Source organism: Sciurus vulgaris (assembly GCF_902686455.1).
Source record: "Sciurus vulgaris genome assembly, chromosome: 1".
NCBI classification, from domain to species: Eukaryota; Metazoa; Chordata; class Mammalia; order Rodentia; family Sciuridae; genus Sciurus; species Sciurus vulgaris.
The window spans coordinates 151954179-151975274 of record NC_136461.1 but is presented as its reverse complement, the minus strand read 5'-3'; the positions used below and the strand labels follow the sequence as shown (position 1 = coordinate 151975274).

General features: G+C 34.5%; 1 protein-coding gene across 7 annotated transcripts in view; it reads right to left on the bottom strand.

Annotated features, from left to right (window-relative positions):
* HNF4G (hepatocyte nuclear factor 4 gamma) overlaps positions 1–21096 on the bottom strand; it is a 135134-nt gene that overhangs the window by 111462 nt on the left and 2576 nt on the right. For 2 of the 7 annotated variants that reach the window (XM_079106369.1, XM_079106373.1), the window contains exon 2: positions 6445–6547. The exons of 4 other annotated variants lie outside the window; for them this stretch is intronic. The gene's annotated coding sequence lies outside the window, so the exon portion shown is untranslated. Of the gene's footprint in view, positions 1–4602; positions 4712–6444; positions 6548–21096 lie in introns of all 7 variants that reach the window. One more of the 7 variants, XM_079106370.1, reaches the window with a different exon arrangement.

The window sequence follows — 21096 nt, the reverse complement described above, 5'->3', positions numbered from 1 at the left end:
TTTGCTTCCAATCTTTCAGTTGCTCAACAGCAGTCAGAAATGGTATATTCGGGGCTGCGGAGGACACCCTTATCTAGCAAGCATGAGTCCCTGGGTTCAATACCCAGCACCACAAAAAAAAAAAAGAAAAAAAATGGTATATTTGCAATGTTTACATCATCTCCCTGCTTGAAACATCTCAATAGCTTATCATTGCTAGGGGAAAGCCAAAGCCTTAACACTATCTACAAGATTCATATTTTGACCTTTACCTCTTTCTAAAATAGTAGTCTTCACCAAGCTTCTTTCTTTCATTGCATCAACTATATTGACCTTTCTTTTTGGTTCATATTCATGGCGCTTCCTCCAGTACCACAGGATCTTTGCATATATCAGTTTCCCTGTGAGGAATATTCCCCACCCTTTCTCCTTTTCCAAGTTAGTTTCCACTCATCACTTATATATCATTTCAGTTCTTACCCTATTGGTGAAGCTCTTTCTGCACTTTCTGGATTAGATCACATGACCTGTTGCATAGTCCATGGCATCATATACTTCTGTTTGATAAGCCTGGAGTAATAGCAATTATTACACTGATATCACCTTAACTCTAGCTGAAAACTCCGTGAACACATTACTATTCTTAAGAAATTCTTTTCTTTGAAATTGTAAAATATATTTGAAATGGAAAAATGGAAATAACATATATATGTATGTATTATATATATATATACATATATAACATTTATAGGTGATAGACTAATAATAAATGAATGACAAAGTGACATTTACCAAGTGAAGAAAAAGAGCACTGTCTGTGAAAGCCCCATTTGTGCCTCTCTCTAATCATATGCCCACCTGCCAAGCACACATCAAAAAATTCAAATTAACCTGCAGTTCTGATCACCATTTCTACTTTGCCCTTTATAAAACATACCTAATATTAACACTTATTCATTACATAAACAAAACGTGTTCAGATTTTTTAGGTTTTTTTTTTTTAATTACATGAAAGGAGTACTAGTTAACGTATCCTTCTCCAATTTGCTCCTAACACCTAATGCTACGTCCTGAGAGTTGACCATGTTGATAGGTGTACTTCTATACAGTCTTCCATTGCATATATAGAAAGCAGCTTTTTTACTGGTCACACTGTCAATGGACACTGGTGTGGTCTATTGGTTTCTTTTATTAAAAATCATGTTGCCCTGATGGATACTGTTTTACATGCCTCTTTCCATTCATGTATAAGATCCTGTCTGGAGTACACACTTGAGAAGAGAACTTCTGACTTAAAATGCTACACAGACCTTTAGCATTTATTTAAATCAGTAAAATATAAGCTATTTGATATGTCATTCATATATATAAATATACATTTATAGGAGTATTACATAAATTTCTATATTTTCTACATTTTCCTCAATAAGACCTTCTATTATCTAAATCAAAGAAGCACATACTTTAAAATTTTGACCTATTTCATTAATATATTCATTTATTCAACAAATGTTTATCAAGGCACCCCACGTGTCAGGTGTTATACTGTATGACAAACTATTCTCAGTGTTGTATATCCTTATTCTAATAGAGTTCAGATACCTTTTAGACGCTCACCATAACCTGCTTGCTGATCGTCAAACAGTAAGATTAATTTTGAAACTGAGAACCACAGGGAAATTATGAATAATAAAATACCTACAAATAGCCAGTACATCACATGCTGTAAATTGTTGATAAAACTGTTATTAAAAGATTACTTATTGCCTCACTTATAATGTAATAGCAATATCTTTGAACATTCACTCTTAAAACTTTCTTCAAAAATAAAATCACTTAAATAATATGGAAAAGAACACACATATTTTAAATGTTAAAATCTGATTTTTGTCTTGCATTAAAAATTAATCTTTACATTTTCACCCCACACCTGGAAATTACATTACATTATGGAGTTCTAACAAGTGACTATAATATTCCCAAGTACTATACTAAACATTAACCTAGTTCGATCAGTGTCAGGGAGTTCCATAGTACTTAGCAAATCATTATCTCTTCCCATCTACTCTTTTCACTAAACCACCTTTTATCCTTCAATAAATAAGAATTGCAATAAAGGAAACATTGTCTGTTCTGCACCGCAACAATATTATTAAGCTTCACACCTTGGCTATAATTCAGGTGTCTTGGAGAGAGAAAATATTTATTGCTGGCACACCCTAACAAACAAAAGCTGCTTAATGACTATGCATGACAGCCTGTTGGAATTTTTTGAAGCTAACTTCCTGGTTCAGAGGCATAAGACAGGATATATAAGAAGTGTTTGGTTAATTTAGAGAAAATTTTACTGTAAGATGACCTGAAGAGAGAACTTACAAGAGCTTAACTTCTTTAAAACATGTTGTTCTCACAACCTTATTTGAATAAAAAATATGCTTTCAAAAGCATACTCATTAATATACAGGAAAACACAAGATTGCTGTGTGTGGGCGTGCTTACCTAAACTACTTACATGAACCTGGTATTAAACGTAGTGCCAGGGTATAGCTTTAACGCATTATTTAACTTAAGGAAATAACTGTTTGTCGGTGGAGAATGTGTGCTTAGGACTTACTAAAGGTGAAGTGGAGTACAGCAGAGAGGTGAGTCTGGGCAATTAAAACAGGATGAGCCAAATCCATGAGGAAGGGCAATGAAGTGGGTAAGCTGAAATATTAATGATAACTAAAAATGAACAATTTAGGAATATATTTTTGAGAATAAGTAATTACATAGTTACATATATAGTAAATTCTGACATAAAGAAAATAAATGATTGGGGCTGAGTTGTAGCTCAGTGGCAGCCCACTTGCTTGGCATGTGTGAGGCACTGGGTGCCTCAGCACCACATAAAAATAAAATTAAAATAAAAATATTATGTCCATTTGCAACTAAAAAAAATTGAAAAGAAATGATCAAAAGTGTGTGGAATTTATTGAGTTTCTAGACTTGACTCTGATACCACCTTCTTAAATTATTTAATCTTTCTCCTTTAAATTACCATATGATATTCTTACCAACTTACAAAATAGTAACATTTATATTCATGTCTTAAATGAATTTTTTTTTTATCTTAACAAAACGAATATTAGTTAAACATATGTATCCTTTATGGCCTAGTAATTCGACTTCTTGGGATACGCCTGTTAGAATTTCTACTAGTGAGAGTTAGCTCCAACAAAAGAAACATAAAATATGTTCATGAAAGTTTTATTTGTGATAGCCCCAAACTGAAAACAACCCAAGCACCATCAGCCGTAGACAGGATAAATCATTTTCGGTTACTCAACCAGTGACCTACCATAGAAAAAAGAACAAGAACAAGCCTCTGATGGGCACAGTCAAACAGTAAAATAGGTAAAGCCTATCTGTCCAGGTAGGCGTCCAATGGTACTTGGTAGGGAGCTTAAAATTTTCTTTTTGCTGTACCAATGGTTACACAGCATATTCATGGGTAGATATTTGAGTATACAATTAAGTTTAAATGCAGCTCAAATATTTTGTTTCAGTTAATAGTATAATCTGCCGGGCACAGTGGCACATACCTCTCATCCCAACTACTGAGGAGACTGAGGCAGAAGAAATGCAAGTTCAATACCAGCCTGGACAACTTAGGGAGACTCCATCTCAAAATAAAATAAAAAGAACTGGGGATGTATCTCAGTGATAAATAGCCTTTGGGTTCAATCTCCAGTACAGCCAACAAAACAAAAAACTAAAAGAAATAGAAAAATATGTCAAAGGCAGGAAAAGTTATTGATTTACTAAATTAACCCCTAGAAATTAGTGCTACAAAATAGACTGACATTTTTTGTAAAAAACTATATTCATGAACAAACACTCTTTACAAAATTATAAATAAATAGTTAAAATCAAGCTGTATAATAAAAATAAATGATTGGGCAAATTAGAAGATTTCCCTTACTTTTTTCCCTAAATTAGACATTTTAAGAATGTTTAAAACTCAGTTTTATCAAAGTTAGTACATTGAATTTGATAATGATTTTTCTCATCCCTCAGAAGTTTGACATTAATTTTACCTATTATGCAATGAGGCCTGAGTTTCACAATTCTTTAAAGAGTTCAGCATAATAGTATTAGCATTATCCTGTTCATATATACAGTGGTACATGTGAGCTTCAAAGCTAATTTAAAACTTGAAAATCAGTAGATATCATGATGACTAGAAAAAAAGAAAACTCACAATGGGGGTGGCCCAAAGGTATAGGTCAATGGCAGAGCATTTGCCAGTGGACTCCATCTCCAACACCACCAAAACAACCCCAAACAAATAAAATCCACCATCAATAAAAAAAATCACAGTGGGGAAAATATTAGCTTTTTGGTTGAGCGTACAGCAGAGCTATTATTACTTCAGCAAAAGTCTGTCATCTGGATCTAAAAAAAATAGACATTGTCCAATAAAATACCTTACTATTTCCCCACCCCTCACAGCCTAAGGGGAAAAATACAAGGGACAGGGAAGCTTGATAGGTAACTTCCCCCGTCAACCCTCCACACCTCACACCCAGAAATAAATGTATAAAGAACAAGAGATTGGTTTCCAGGGTCTGCACTACCAACCTTATGAAGAAATGAAACGCAGTGCTGCTCAGAACCATCCCAACAGGCATGTGTGCCTGCGTGGCAGATGATCTGTGCAAGTAATAGCCTCCACCCCCAGCAGCAGCACCTGGAAATGCAAGTATTACCCCAACCTAGACAATCTGATTTGAAATTTCCGGAAAGCTGTACAGAAACGTGCAGGATCACTAACTCCTTTGGTGATTCTGATGTCCACCAAAGTTTTTTGGTTTTTTTTGTTTGTTTGTTTGTTTTTTTTGGTACTAATGATTGAACCCAACACAGGGGCACTTAATCACTGAGCCATCTCCCCAGCCCTTTTTTTTTTTTTATTTTGAGACAAAGTCATGCTAAGTTGCTATAGAGACTTGTTAAATTGCTGAGGCAGGTCTCAAACCTGTGATCCTCCTGCCTCGGCCTCAGAGTTGCTGGGATTACAAGCACGTGTCACTGTGCCTAGAACCCATCAAAAGTTTGAAAAACTCTTGTATATATTGTACTACCTCATAACTAAATTTTTTTCTTTCTGTATTTTTTATTGGTGCATAATAGTTGTACATAATAATGAGATTTGTTGTTACATATTCATACATGCACACAATGTAACAATAAAATCTGGTCAATATCACTCCCCAGTACTTCCCTCTCACCCTTCCAAACCCTGGTCTCTTTCCTCTTCTGATCTCCCTTTGATCTCCCTGAGATTCTAACCCTCCCTTACCTCTCTTTTCCTTTTCCTCTCTAGCTTCTACGTATCAGAGAAAACATATGACCCTTGACCTTCTAAGTTTTGCTTATTTCCCTTAACGTAATGGTCTCAAGTTCCATCCATTTTTCTGCAAATGACATAATTTAATTTTTCTCTATAGCTGAGTAAAACTTCATTGTGTATGCATGCTACATTTTCTTTAATGATTCATCTGTTGAGGGACACCTACACTGATTCCTTAGTTTGACTATTATGAATTGTGCTGATGTAAACATGGGTATGCAGGTGCCACTATAGTATGGCCACTTTAATTCTTCAGGATAAATACAGAGGAATGGCACAGATATGAGGTATGGTGGTTCTATGCCTAGTCTTTGGAGGAACCTCCATAACTAAATCTTAAAAGTAGCAGAAAGTCAGGCTGCACCATCAGCTTACCAGTATGAACTAACCCCTTTCAATTCTGTTTATTTTCAAACATAATTAAAATAGGATGATAGGCTTTCTGTCTTCTTAAATGTAAGGAAGTACTTTCCCATAAAATTAGTTATAAGACTTTGAAAATAGAAAAGCTAATGTATATAATCTAAAAGACCAATTTGAGGTTAGATTATCATATAAAAATCAAATAAAAATCATCCCAGACAATGGAGGAGTGGTATATATTGAACCTCCTTTGAATAGCCTTTAGATTTGGATTAATCAACAGGCTAGCTACTAGTCACATGTGGATAAAGAACACCTGAACTGTGTCTAGTAGAAATTGAGATGTTCTGCATGTGTAAACAGTGCACCAGAATTTCGAAGATTTACTATAAAAAATATAAAATATCTCATTAATAATTTCTACATTTAAACTGGTTATGCATTGAAATGCTTATATTCTTGTTATATTGGAATAAATAAAACAGAAAATTTAAATGATTTTGTTTCTGTTACTGCAATATAGCTATGGGAAAAACTTAAAAGCACATAAGGTATTAAAACATACTTCTATTGAATAGTGCTGTTTTAGAATTCAAAACCAGCATTTAGCAATAATCATATCTTAATTCAAACTAAAAAATTATGCCACAAAATACAAATTTTCAAGTTGTTGTATGGAATAAAGAGTGTACTGAACATCTTTTTACCTCATTAAACAGTATCCTGATTTCCTTTCTCCTCTTCTCCCTTGGCCTTTTCTGACAACATCAACTCAAGACTTTGCTTCTCACACCTCCCAGTCAGCTGGTCCTGTTTGGTTGTCAGCAGTGAACAATAAACATAGAAGATGTACACAAATTAGAGAAAACTCATAGAAACTAAGCACTAAAGGGTGAGGATACACTCACGTGATATTTATGTCTAGAAGGTAGGAATAAGTTTAGAAGAAATCCAAAGTACAGTGGGAAACCAGTGGGGTGGTTTTAAATGACAAAATGACATGCTCTTACTTATGTTTTTAAAAAGTCATCCTTGGCCAGGTGCTTGCCTGTAATATTAGCTACTGGGAAGGCTGAGACAGGAGGATATCAAGTTCAAGGACAGGCTCAACAGTTTGGCAAGACCCTGTATCAAAATAAAAATAAAAAGCGCTGGGAATGTAGTTCCATGGTAGAGGGTCCCTGGGTTCAATTTCCAGTTCCAATAAATAAATAAATAAATAAATGTCATTCTTAAAAACAGAGAGTGGTAAATAATAATCTACTGCAGTTGTCTAGATAATCCAATTGTAGTAGCAGTGTAAGTAAGGGAAAGTAGAAAATTTGAGGTTCATTCAGAGGCAATATTAATAGATCTCTAATTCACTACCTTGATAGAATATATGAGGGAAAGACAGAAACTAAGAAAGATTCCTGGGTTTTGGTTTAAATGGAAAAACTAAGAGAGTTTTTTTTTAAATACATGCTCTCATTAAAAATCATGGGGAAGAAAAAAGTATTTCCATTTATAGAAGCAACTATCAGCTATCAGACACTATGATGGGTGGTGTTTTATTTATGTTGTTTCATTTAAGATTCTTAGGAACGCTGTGGAAGTAGGTGGTAGCATCCCAGATGGGCAACTATAGCCCAAAGGAGTTACACCGCTTGTCAAGGCTCTCCCAGGCAGCTCAGTCAACAGTCTAATTTCCACTTACCAAAAGGCTTTACACTGAGGACTTGATCATTTTCTCTAATTTGACATACTAAGATTTTATTGCAAGACGGCTAAAGACATAGCACAGCTAACCATCTATACTTGTAAACCAGACTCACTGCAGTGAGTGCACTGTTCCAAATACCTATGATTTGTAATTACCTATACTGTTAGCAAAATTAAAGTGTTTGAAAGAGTGAGCCACTGAGCTTTTACTGCCATTGGAGCTGTTAGGATTCTACCTGAGAAACTATAACAATCTGTTTAATGCATAACTTCAAATACAGAAACTGCCCTTTGTACCTTCAAGGCTGTGTGTGTTTGTTTCTCTCTCTCAATCAGGGCAGAGGAGATGCCACCATGGGTAGCATCCCTTGAAATTGGTCTGACATGTTGGCACTTTTGCTAGCAGCACAAACATATTTTGCTGGAGATCTCTTTCCCAATTATTCAACTGTATTCAGTTTACCTGCCTCTGAATTATCATATGCATCAATTCAACACTTCAACCCACAAAAATTAAAGTGATGCATAAATGCCAATATAAGGATCTGGACCCAGCAGAGTAGAAACCTGCAAAAAGGACACACAAAAACTTTCTACAAAATGCAGTCTATGCCCTGCTTTAGAGTTCAGATTACTTTGGCATTGCTTATTTTAATTTCTGATAGTTTTAGTAACACAAACGTTAATACTCACCAAACTGTCCTCTGTGCTATTTAATCAAACTCTGCCTTACTTACTCAAGGCCAAGGTGGGGAAATAGTAGTTTGTATATAAGAAGAAGCAGTAAAAACAAACAAACAAAAATTAAAAGAACAGACATCTCCAGATTATTTATGGGAGATTCTTTTCATATCCTATACAGTATCTCCAGATACCATCTTAAAGTTACATCAGTTTTGCCTTTTGACCTATCTGGAGGAACTGGTCAAAAGGAAAGAGACAGTAAGCCAACAATGAGAGAAATGTAGATGGGGTGGGTGTAAAAAGACAGGAAGAGGGCTGGGGATGTAACTCAGTGGCAGAGTACTTACTTAGTATGCATAGCATGGACAGGGCCCTGGGGTAGAATCCCAGCAACAGCAGGAAAAAAAGAAAGTTTTGGGTTCTAAATGTTTGGACTGGATTGATTTAATTTATGGTCTAAAACAAATATATACATTGCTCATAAGGAAGATTTAAAATATCTAAAGTTGTAATAAAGACTAAATCACTTTATGGTTACCCTACAGTTATGCAATGACTGGTGTGTCTCCATCGACCCCCACACCAAATTCATATGTTGAAGTCCCAATTCCCAAAACCCTAGAATATGACCGTATTTGGAGGTAGGGTTTAAAGAGGTAATTAGGGTAAAAGTGAGGTCATATGGGTGGGCCCTATTCCAACTTGACTAGTGTCCTTATAAAAGGAGATTAGGACACGGACCATCACAAAGCAAAGGCAACCGTCTGTAAATCAGAGAGGCCTCAGAAGAAACCAAATCTGCTGACACCTTGATCTTGGAATTCCAGATCCCAGAATTGTGAGAAAACAAATTTGTATTGTTTAAGCTGTGCAGCCTGTGAAATTATGTTTGGCAGCCCTAGTACATTATTACAGCTACCTAAAAAAATAATTTAACTTATTCTTTTTCTATACAGGAAAAATGAATGTTTTTTGAGGTAAGTGCTGCATATTTTCTCCAATATATGGAATAAACTATACAAAAAAGGTGATATGCAATCTCCTCAGCTAGGGAAAGGAAGTGACATAATTCCAAATTTCACTAATGTACCACATTTCACTTCTGTTTTCTTCACTTTTTAAAATTATCATTGCTAGTTTAGAGCATTATCTCCCTTTAGCTTTTGTTTCACTTTGTTTTAAACTGACAAATTGTTTAAGAAACAATAATTGTCAGAAAGGTACTCATAATAATGAAAAAGAAAAAATCATTATGAATGCTTAGGCTTCTTTAAGTTTTAGTCTTACATTTGGAATGAAGCAACATATGTTTAGAATCTAATTATAAATTTATATAGAGTTGGGTATAAAAATATACTAACATATATTATTTGTATGTAATAAACATATGTATGTATGTTTATTAGTATCCTAGATAAGTGATTTGCATATTACAACTTACCATAAAGCAACTTAAGGTTTTTTTTTTTTTTGTATTTTTTCCCAAATGGGATCCTAAACCCTAAGTACCCTTTTATTCTTTAAATCTCTTAAAACATGTTTTGAACATAATACTCATTCAGAAACTCCTACCTAATTGAATTATAATCTTCTTTTATCAAAAATGCATTTTTAGGGCTGGGGCTGTAGCTTAGTGGCAGAGTGCTTGCCTAGCATGTGTGAGGCCCTGGGTTCGATCCTTAGCACCATATAAAAATAAACAAATAATGGCATAGTGTTCACCTACAACTATAAAAATTTTTTAAATGCATTTTTATCACACCTATTTGTTTCAAATTAATAAATTAATTCAATTTCACAAACCAAATGTCAGGGTTTGAACTCATTTATTAAAAATGTGCTTTATGTAAGTGGAAAACACAATGTTGTTCAAAATTATTCTGACTTAAATGTTACATATTATATATAACAACATATTATGTATGCAGAATATTTATTCTCCATTACAATTTCAGCATTTAAGAATGTTTGAGGATATATGTCAAAAATATACTCTACTTGGATGACAATTACTTTGTGAGTTACATAAGTTTTAGCTTTCTAGGAATCTAAACATAAATAGAAGAAAAATATGATCATTAAAATTCATAAAGCCACATGGTAATGCAAAATAGTTCAATATAAATTACATATGCTATGTACAAATATACTCACTCTTCCTGTTTAATGTACCATATGAGGAGAATTTCAGGGAGCAAAATTCTTTGTTTGGAAAGATATTGACTAAACTAAGAAAGGAAAATCAGCTTTTAAAACATTCCTGAGCTCTTAAATTATAAATGTTGTTTCCTAAGAAATTTCTTGGTTAAGTAATTACTAATCAAAAAACTTTTTAAACTCATATTTATTTGTGATTACTAAAGAGAAGATAGTAGTTTATACACATTTATAATTAACAGAATATGCAAAATACTTCAATTCATTTCCAAAACTAGATAAAATTCTTAAAATCAACACCAAAAGCATTTGGTCTTATTTTATCAAATGTATGAATATTATGATTTTTACTCCTGATGCAATAAATTAGTTTCAATTGGATCAAGTTCTGTGTTTTGCAAACTATGCTAACATGTCTCCTTGATTCATATTAAATGCTGACACTAGCTATGAAGCTCATTGGGTGTTTAATTTTTCCTTGACTCAGTTTCCTTGTCTACGTTATGAAAATAGCAATAGTTTATAGTTATTGTAAGGATTGAGTGATTTAACATATGTGCAGCCCTTAGAGCTTAGTACTCAGAAAGTACTTAATAAATGTTAACTGGCCACAGTAGTTAATGATCACAGTAGTGGTGTGTATGCATATCAAATCAACAGAAATAGGACTAAATACACAGGAATATTAACCTAATAAAAAGAGTCAAGATAACGAACAATCTCAATATTTATTAAGCATGTTTGCCTTGTGCCAGACTTTATACTGAGACTCTAAATGCTATATTTATTTTAAGTCTCTCACACAGTATGCACTGAGCAAGGTGATGCACAGGTAAGTGGGATAATGTGCCCAAAGTCCTACAGACTTGAATCAAGTCTACTTGACTCCAGGGCCTTCTTGTTTTTTATTGTTGTTGTTGTTTCTTTGTTTTTTTTTTTTCCATTACCCCAAATCATCTAAGTAATATAAACTCGAAGAGAATGATTTTGCACATAAGTGTTTAAAAAAGCTCTGAGATGCAGGATTCATCTGTAAGAAAATGGCAGATTTCATACTAGATTTGCATGGGTATACTATACAATAATTAATTTTGTTTAAAAGTGATTTTGAAATTATTTCACTGAAGACATGTAAAATAGCATTCATTAATATATATGAACATGTGAAGCATAACAATTATGAATTCAGTTTTTACTTTACTGGTAGGATAATATTTGGATAAGAATAATCCCCAAAGTTGAAAATGTTATTTTTTCAATTACTCTGAATTACAATATCCTTACTTCTTTACCATGGGAAAAAACCCATGAGAGTTAAAAATGGGTGAAAATTTAAAAAAAATTTTTAGTTGTTGATGGACCTTTATTTTATGCATTTATTTACAAGCAGGGTTGAAAATCGAACCCAGTGCCTCACACATGTGAGGCAAGCACTCTACCACTGAGCCACAACCCCAGCCCATAAAACATAATTTTAAAAAGAAGCAAATAAGCCAGGTGCTGTGGCACACACCTGTAATCCCAGAGGCTTGGGAAGCTGAAGCAGTAGAATCGAGAGTTCAAAGCCAGTCTCAGCAAAAGCAAGGTGCTAAGCATCTTAGTGAGACCCTGTCTCTAAATAAAACACAAAATAGGGCTGGGGATGTGGCTCAGTGGTCGAGTGCTCCTGAGTTCAATCCCCGGTACCAAAGAAAAGGAGCAAATGAGAACATTATGAAACTTCCAAGTGAGAGGAAGGAAAGTTTCTAAATCATGAACCCATCCAGAATGTGATTTTACTTATGTTCCTTCAGTTGACCTGAAGTATTAATAGCACATCAGAGACAGGAAGAAAGAAGCCGGATCCCTGAACAGAATGATGAAAACAGAATATGTTGAATCAAAAGTCTATTTGAAAAAGTAAGTTCTTTAAACTCCCCATGAAAAATTAAAAATTTAAAATTAAAAAAGAAAGAAAGAACTTGGGTCAGGTGTAGTGGCACACACCTGTAATCTGAGCTAATAAGAAGGCTGAAGCAGGGGGATGGCGAGTTAAAGGTCAGCCTCAGTGACTGAACAAGACCCTGGGTCAAAATAAAAAAGAACTGGGGATGTAGGTCAGTGGTAAAGTGCTCCTGGGTTCAATCCCCAGTACCGAGAGAGAGAAAGAAGGTTGAAGGTTGTGCTGTTTTTTTCCTCCTAACAAATACACTAACAAAAAATATAAATTTACTTTATTCATCCATTTTCCAAATAAAGGACAACTAAAAAAACAAAATCTTCTTGGATTTTGGAATTTTTGTAAACCAGGTTACAATAATTGTAAATTCTCATTTTCAAAGTTCAGCTATGTACCCCAACCTTTATCCTGGCCTATTGTAACATCTGACAGTCTAAGCAGAGCTCTGTTCCTTGCCCTACTACATAAATGCCCTCTTGAGCATGAGAAGACCTATCCAGCTGTCACTTTTTCCTCATTTCCATTAAACTTATAAACACATGTGCGGGTGCGCACACACGCATACACACACACACACACACACACACACATACACACACAAGCTGAAAACTCAAAACCCCAAAACCTGCATTTAATATTGACTATGCATGTGAAAGAATACTAAAAACTATAAAGCTCCATTATAGGCATCAACGGTATTATCCTATCTATAGTTCTTAGTATTAGCACTCACAAAAAAGAATCTAAAATTCATAATATGACACAAAAATGTTTTTATATTCAGCTTCATATTTTTGTAATCTCACTTTCTACCACCTTTTCATATTTTACTAACTATTCCGGCTCGTTAAATCATCTGTATCTTTTTCATTTTCAAATACTATATTATTTATGATTAAAACACCCTTTACTCTCTTTTTCTGTTGGTCAAATATTACCCTTTGTCCAGGAATAAATTCATAAGGAGAGAAAACACTTCCAACGTCCATATTTCATAAAGGACTTAAATCTTTATAGTTTAGTAATAATAAAGCAGTTCAATTTAAGGGGTTAGGGGAGGCATAGAATTGGAAGAAAATTTCACTAGAGAAAATTCATTCATATTATCTAATCTCATGAAAAGATGCTCAGCACCATTATTCATCAGGGAAGTACAAATTAACTTTCATAGAGATACTATCTCAATGAAATATCTAAAATCAGAAGATTGACACTACCAAGTGTTGATAAGGATGTGGAGAAACAGGAACTCTTAAATGGTACTGGTAGACATATAAAAAGTACAACTACTTGGGAAACCAATTGGATGACTTCTTCCATATAACCCAGTCTACTCCTAAAGCATGTATCCACACAAAGACTTTGTACAAGAAGGTTCATAGAAGTTTTATTTATAATAGCCAGACTGGAAACAGTATTCCAAATGTTCATTAACCAGTGAATAAACAAATTATGGGATATCTATATAAACTCATGCTATTCAACAAAAATATTTAGAAAATTTAAAAAAAGAACTATTGATACATGCAATACTAGTAATGCATCTCAAAATAATTAGGCTGAATGAATGAAACTAGACAGAAAAGAAGGGTGTATGATCTCAAAGATATAAAATTCTAGAGAATACAAATTAACCTATAGGAACTGAAATAGATCAATGATTGCCTTGGGGCAGGGATGAAAGATTTACCAAAGAACTTGACGGAACTTGCGCTGTGTTTGAAATATCTGTTATCTCTATTGTGAGGTGGTTTCAAGTGTATATTCACATGTGAAAACTTATTTTAACTGTCAACTTTAAGTATATACACTTGATTATATATCAGTTATTTCTCATTGTAAGTCTGAGATATTTTCAAAGAAACAAACTCTTGATAGATAAAAGATGAATGAATTCGAAAGTAATTATGCTCAATTTAAAAGAACAAGACACAAAATCCTCCACTTGAGGTATTCTACCTGAACACTTCATATTATATGATTCCACTTATATGTTATTCTGGAAAAAGTAGCACTCAGGACAGAATCAGATCAGTGGTTGCCTGCGGAGTTTAAAGGTGGCTGACTACAAAAGGGCCCAGGGAACTTGAAGAGTGGGATGCAAAATGTTCTAAATCTTTGTTATGTTAGGGTTACACAACTGTGTACATTCATCAAAATTCACTAAAATGTGTACATAAAACTATTTTTACAGAATGTAAATTTTATCTTAAGTAAATCTGACAAAAATAAAGAATCCATAATTATCTCTCATGTAAACAACTCCAGGAAAAGTAAGTCTCACATTAGACTTCTCTAACACTTCCCCAATACTCAACAATTCCTTTTGTCACAGTGAATAATCATTATTTATATACATCCCCAGACATGAGGACCTTAGAAGACAATTTTTAATTGTCTTCTTTAATTTTTAATTGTTTAATCCACTGCATAGAATGTAGTGTTTGCACATAAGATTCTTAATAAATGTTTTAATTCTATTATTGATATTTTATTTCCCTTCTCCATCACCATTGTTCACTCAGTGTACACATACTAACCACATTTCAATAAAATGCCCATCAATGAAGGATCATCAAACATGAAACTGTACTGTGATGTGTTAAAAATTGATAAGAATCATGACAGAGAAGGAATAAGATTTAATTAAATTGGAATATTTGAACAGAAGGTAAAGGGAGTTTTTAAAAGAGGTATTTTGAGGGAGGTAAGTGGAAATAGGCTTGGAAGGATGGAGTCAGGTGAAAAATACCAGAGATGGTGGTGAGAAGTCTCCAGTAAGTAGAAGCAGCACATTTGATGTCACAGACACAGGGTTTTGAGGAACTAAAGAAGAATTATTATTCCACCTGAAGCCTGAAGTAAGGAATTTCAAGCAAAGAGAGATGAGGTATGGAGTAGAACTCATGAATCACATTCCACGGTCTAGTGATATGAATACACTTGGATTTGAGACTAAAGGCATTACAAAATTAACAGATAGTTTTAAATGGAGAAAAGATAAAATGTTTGAGTTTCTTTTCTGCATATCACTCTGCTATCCAGGAACTGACCAGAGGCCCATAAGACTACAAAGGGAGAACAGTTGGTGATTGTAAAAATTCTGGTTAGAAATAATAATTACACATCTCTAGCAATTGGAGAAATGCAAATCAAAACTATTCTAAGATTTCATCTCACTCCAACCAGAATGGCAATTTTCAAGAATACAAGCAATAACAAATGTTGGCAAGGATGTGGAGAAAAAGGTACACTTGTACATTGCAGGTGGGAATGCAAAATGGTTCAATCATTACAGAAAGCAGCATGGAGATTCCTCAGAAAACTTGGAATGGAACCACCATTTGACCCAGCTATCCCACTCCTTGGCCTATACCCAAAGGACTTAGAATCAGTATACTAGCAGCTACATCAATGTCTATAGCAACTTAATTCACAATAGCTAGATTGTGGAACCAAACTAGATGCCCTTCAATAGATGAGTGGATAAAGAAACTGTGGTATATATACACAATGGAATATTACTGAGCTTTAAAGAAGAATGAAATTATGGCATTTGCTGGTAAATGGATAGAGTTGGGAAATATCATGCTAAGTGAAATAAGCAAAACCCCAAAAAATCAAAGGCCGAATGTTTTCTCTGATATACAGATGTTAATTAACCATAAGGGGTGGGGTGGGGGTGCCTAGGGAAGAATAGAGTTACTTTATATTAGGTAGAGAAGAGAGAGTGAAGGGAGGGGAAGGGGTATGGGGGTAGGAAGGACAGTAGACTGAAACAGACATTATTACCTTGTGTACATATATGACTGCATGACCCATGTGATCCTACAGTATGTACAGTCAGGGGAATGGGAGATTACACTCCACTTATGTATGATCTATCAAAATGTATAAACGCATTCCACGGTCATGTACAACTAATTAGAACAAGAAGGAGAAGGAGGAAGAGGAGGAGGAGGAGGAGGAACAGGAGAAATAATTACTTTGCTGAAAAGAAGCCAAAATAGAAAAACAATATTCTTCCTACTTACCTTACAACATGACTCAAATGAACAAACGAACTTTAGTTTTGCTATACAAACTAAATATTAAAACATGAACAATTTCTAAGAATATAGTAATTGAAAGACTATAAATGATCACTGACCATTTGTGCAATCTTTAAGAATATATGTGATTTGGGGCTGGGGTTGTGGCTCAGTGGTAGAGCACTGTTTTGGCACAAGCGAGGCCCTAGGGTTTTATCCTCAGCACCACATAAAAAAATAAAATAAAGATATTGTGCAAACCGAAAACTAAAACATACATATAAATATAAATATATATATATACATATATATATATATATATATATAATATATGGGCTTTAGGGTTAGTTTTAATGACTTCCATTCCCTCATCTTGCATACTCTAAGTCTTTAAATTTAGTTTAAAGACCTTCAAATGTTTCTAGATTCTATCCACTTCTCTCATTTTCATCATCAATGTATTGTTGTGAAAGGTTTCCATTCTTTCCCTTGTCTCTTGTCTCTACCTCTTTAATCCATCCTCCAAAATGCTGCCAATCTGAAAGGAAGGAAGGAAGAAAAGAAGGAAGGAAGGAAGGAAAGAAGGAAGGAAGGAAGGAAGGAAGGAAGGAAGGAAGGAAGGAAGGAAGGAAGGAAGGAAGGAAGGAAGGAAGGAAGGAATTATAATCCAACCTACTTAAAGACTTTTGAGTTTTGATTTTTTAATATATGTGGCTTAGTTAGAAATAATAATTTTTTGATGGCTTCCCATTGCCTGGCAAACACAGCTCCAATCATTGTCGCCTACATTCAGGATTGTCAGAATTCAGTTCGATGTTCTTTCCCCATTTCATTTCTAGTCATGACTCCCACTCCAGGTGCAATCTCCTTTGCCTCAAACACCTTTCTGACTCTTCCCTACTTCAAATGTTCTAATCGGAAAACCATTAGCCCTTCATGAAACCTCCCCAGGCGATTCTAGCTAAGTACATCCTTTGTGCGTCAGTTTTCCACTGTAATATGCTAATTGTCATCTTGTATCATCTGATATACTGGATCATTTTATGAGCTGGTCCTCCCAGTAGATTATTTGTGTTTGAGGCTGGGGACACTGCGTTAGTTATATTTGTCTTCCAGGTACCTAGTACAATCCCTATAATTTCTGCCAAAATAATATTTATTAACTTTATTTGCAAACTATAATCATGATGTTTGAAAACAATGCAAAAAAAAAAAGAAAAATTTCAGGTTTCACAATTTTCAGTCAGCATAAGCAAAGTACAACACATTAAGCAAGCTTTGAGCAATACTCAAAGAGTCAAAATATTTTTATTTTATTTTTGTAGCACTGAGGATTGAACCCAGGGGTGCGTAACCACTGAGCCACATCCTCATACCATTTTACTTTTTATTTTGAGACAGGGTCTAGCTGAGTTGCTAGGGTCTTGTTAAGTTGCTGAGGCTGACCTCGACCTTGCCATCCTCCTGCCTCAGCCTCCTGAGTCCCTGGGATTACAGGTGTACACCATTACACCTGGCTATGTCCACTATTTATTATCACAGATAAATGTGATTCTTCTATATTAGAAAGTTTGTAAAAAAAAGTGCCCTTAAACAAATAAAATGCCTAATCTAAGTAATAAAATAATTTCTTCACATACATTTTGAGAATAAGGATTATTATTCTCACTTCACAGAAAGGAGCACAGAAACATTAAATACTTACTATGAATTATGCAGCTAGCAGAGGGCAGAACTATAATTTCCACATAGGTCATAATGATTCCAAAGCTTATGTTCTAAGTCACTGAGCTATATTCATGGTGAATCTTTTCTATTCTACATAGCTTAAAATCCATGAAGTCCAGGACTATCATATTCATCATTGTATCTCCTAGGCCTGAAAAGGGTTTGGTCTGGTTTCTAGGGGTCCATAAATTCTTAAAGATGTATGCACTTCTTTTGTTTATACAAATATAATAATCTAGACAAAGGGTTAATAAAAGCAGGTAATACTAAAAACTTACAAGTCAAGCAGTGCTTTATATACATTATCTCATTCTATCATGACAACAGCAACACAGAGCACATATGGAGTATTCAATATATGCCAAACATTATTCGAATTGATTACTATGTATAACATATAAATATCACAACAGTTCTACAATAAAGGTATTATAACTGCATACACTTCAAAAATGAGAAAATTGGGCCTTATAGAGGTTAACAAGTTAACCCACACTCCACTTAGCAAATAACTGAGCAAGGATAAAAACCTTTCCATCCAACAACAATGCTTGATCTCTTCACTTACATGCCTTGCAGGTACCATGAAATTAGTCATCCTCAAAAACCTTCATGTTCCCCAAAATGAAAGTGTCATGAAGAAAGAAAAAAATTGAACTCCTGAATTTTCCAGAAATCCACCTTGATCAAATGAAAGGCATTCACAGTAATATTACAGGAGATGTTATCAGCTATTTCTACCTTGTAAAGAGCATACTTTGTTACCATATCTTAAAATACAGAAAGGAAGTCTTGTCAGTAAGGCAGATCTGCTATTTAAGGTATAGTCATGGTGAATGGGCTAGACAGCATTGCTATGCAAAGGTACTCAGACAAACACCCATATATGTATACATATAGCTCCTCTAAATGGTACCTCCAAAATGAGGCTGCTAACTTACATTTTATGATCTGGAAAAATGCCTTCCCCAAGGAACACTCGGCTATGAGCAAGGGGACATGGCTTTGACTGTGGGGTATGAAGGTTTCAGCCCTCATTCTTCCCTCAGTTGGGCACCCCTATGCCATAAAAAATCCAATGACTACATGGAGCCGTTTCGGTTACTCTCGTGGCCTAGAGCCATGTGCCCACACTGGAATCCCCAATTCTACTCCTTATAAAATATGTGACCTTAATCAACTTATTTATAAGAATCTAAAACAAAATGCATGTAAATTGCTTAGAACATCTGGTATACACTGAGTATTTAATAAGTATCACCTAAAATATGAATATACACATTTGATTTCTTAAACAGCTTGTTCACCTATAAGAGCATATACTATATTTGAAGCATTCCTTATATCTATTCATGAGTGGCAGGATCAATAGCAACTGTTCAACTCTATATACGTGGAGGATGAAGGTGTAGAGAAGCAACTCCACACAGGATGTAGCATCATGTAACTAGTAGTGTTGGGTTTGCACTGATAGCTTTTAAAGAATCCAAAGCTATGATACCTCATTTCAAAAATCTGTGCTTCCAACCCAGTGATGTGAATCCTCTTTCATGAAGGTGGCAAACACTGTCATGGAGAACCACAAAATCACAACAGCAACTACTAAGCCAACAATGGTCCACATGATTGCAATATAGAAATTCTCATTAATCAAGTACCTCCAGCTATCATGTACCATATCTCCAGCTATTCAGTACATATGTAAATAGTAACAAATGCAGTAGAATCTTTTACAAGTTCAGTATACAATGGTATTTTGAAACTTATTTAATTATCTTCCTATTTTTAAAGTAAAATTCTTGAACTCCTCAAGTCAAATGTTCCAGGAAGGGTTTATATAACTTTCAAATATTAAACTCCAATATTGAGAAATCAATTTTTTTCAGTAACAGATGGCAGCATTTTAAATCGATCATTGTTATTCAGTATTGCAAGAATATTAAGTATACTGTGGTTACTAGGAAAGGTTTTTTGCACTATCTCTAATTTAAAGAGAACATCCCTGAATTCAGCAATTCTCATTTCAGATAAATGTTCAGCTGTACCAAATCAAAGATAATCACAACATCATTGCGTGTGGTACTCAAAAATTTAAAAAGCCAAGTGACCATTCAGAGGAGATTGGCTTACTACAATGGGTACAAACATTGAAAAATGGATCGTCATATAAAGACACAGAATTATTTGAAAAATATTAAAAAGAAAAATAAATTTCAGGATACTAGTATATGAATCATTATTCAATTTTTGAAACAATGAAAGAAGAATTTCCGGATTATACACATGGAGACTGGAGCAAAATAAACCCTAACTTCAACAGGGCTTAGATACACATAGAGTGAAATGAGAAGGAATGTCTGCTTTATATTTTACTAAAATTTGCATGCTGTTTTAAAAACTAATATTACCTCTGGAAATCATAGAAATAACAAGGGTTTTAAAAATAAACGGGCTGCTAAATATAAAAGTTATTGTTTGCACGATGTGTACTTAAAAATATGTTTAGTAATTCCGGAAAATAATTTGTACTATCCCATTTGCTTTTAATCATAATTGCAGAGTAAAATGCCTATAAGATCTTAATAGACATACTTAAGTAAAAGGGTGTCCCTTCATAAAGCCTGTTGAGAAATTTCCCATATTCTGTAAGACTATAAATGGGGGTTAAGAGGAATGAGTAGAAGCCAAATAGCTGTCAATATCCACAACACTTTGAAAAGTGAAAAAGGAGTTATTTAGCAGCACTCACTACCTCTGTCTTTTTTGTCTTCCCCTCACCCCAAAGAGTACCAGAGAGAAGCCCAGCACTACTTGGTCACTGGTTTCAAACACATCCATCAGGTGGCCTGAGTGAAAAGAGATGAAAACAGGGAGGTGTGGTGAGAGGGTAGGGACAAGAGGACTGTTAGGGGAAAATGGTGGTAGCTGAGGAGGAAGAGTTTAAGGATGAATAAATGCTCGTGAAAAGAGAGAAGAAACGTAAAATAAGACACAAAGCAGGAAAAAGTTACTTCAAATCAGAAAATATTGCTATCTATGAGGTACTTGGTTGGAAGGACATCCCACAAACTTTCCAGCATCTGTAATCTGTAGTATCTGGAGTCCTTACCCTCAAGTGA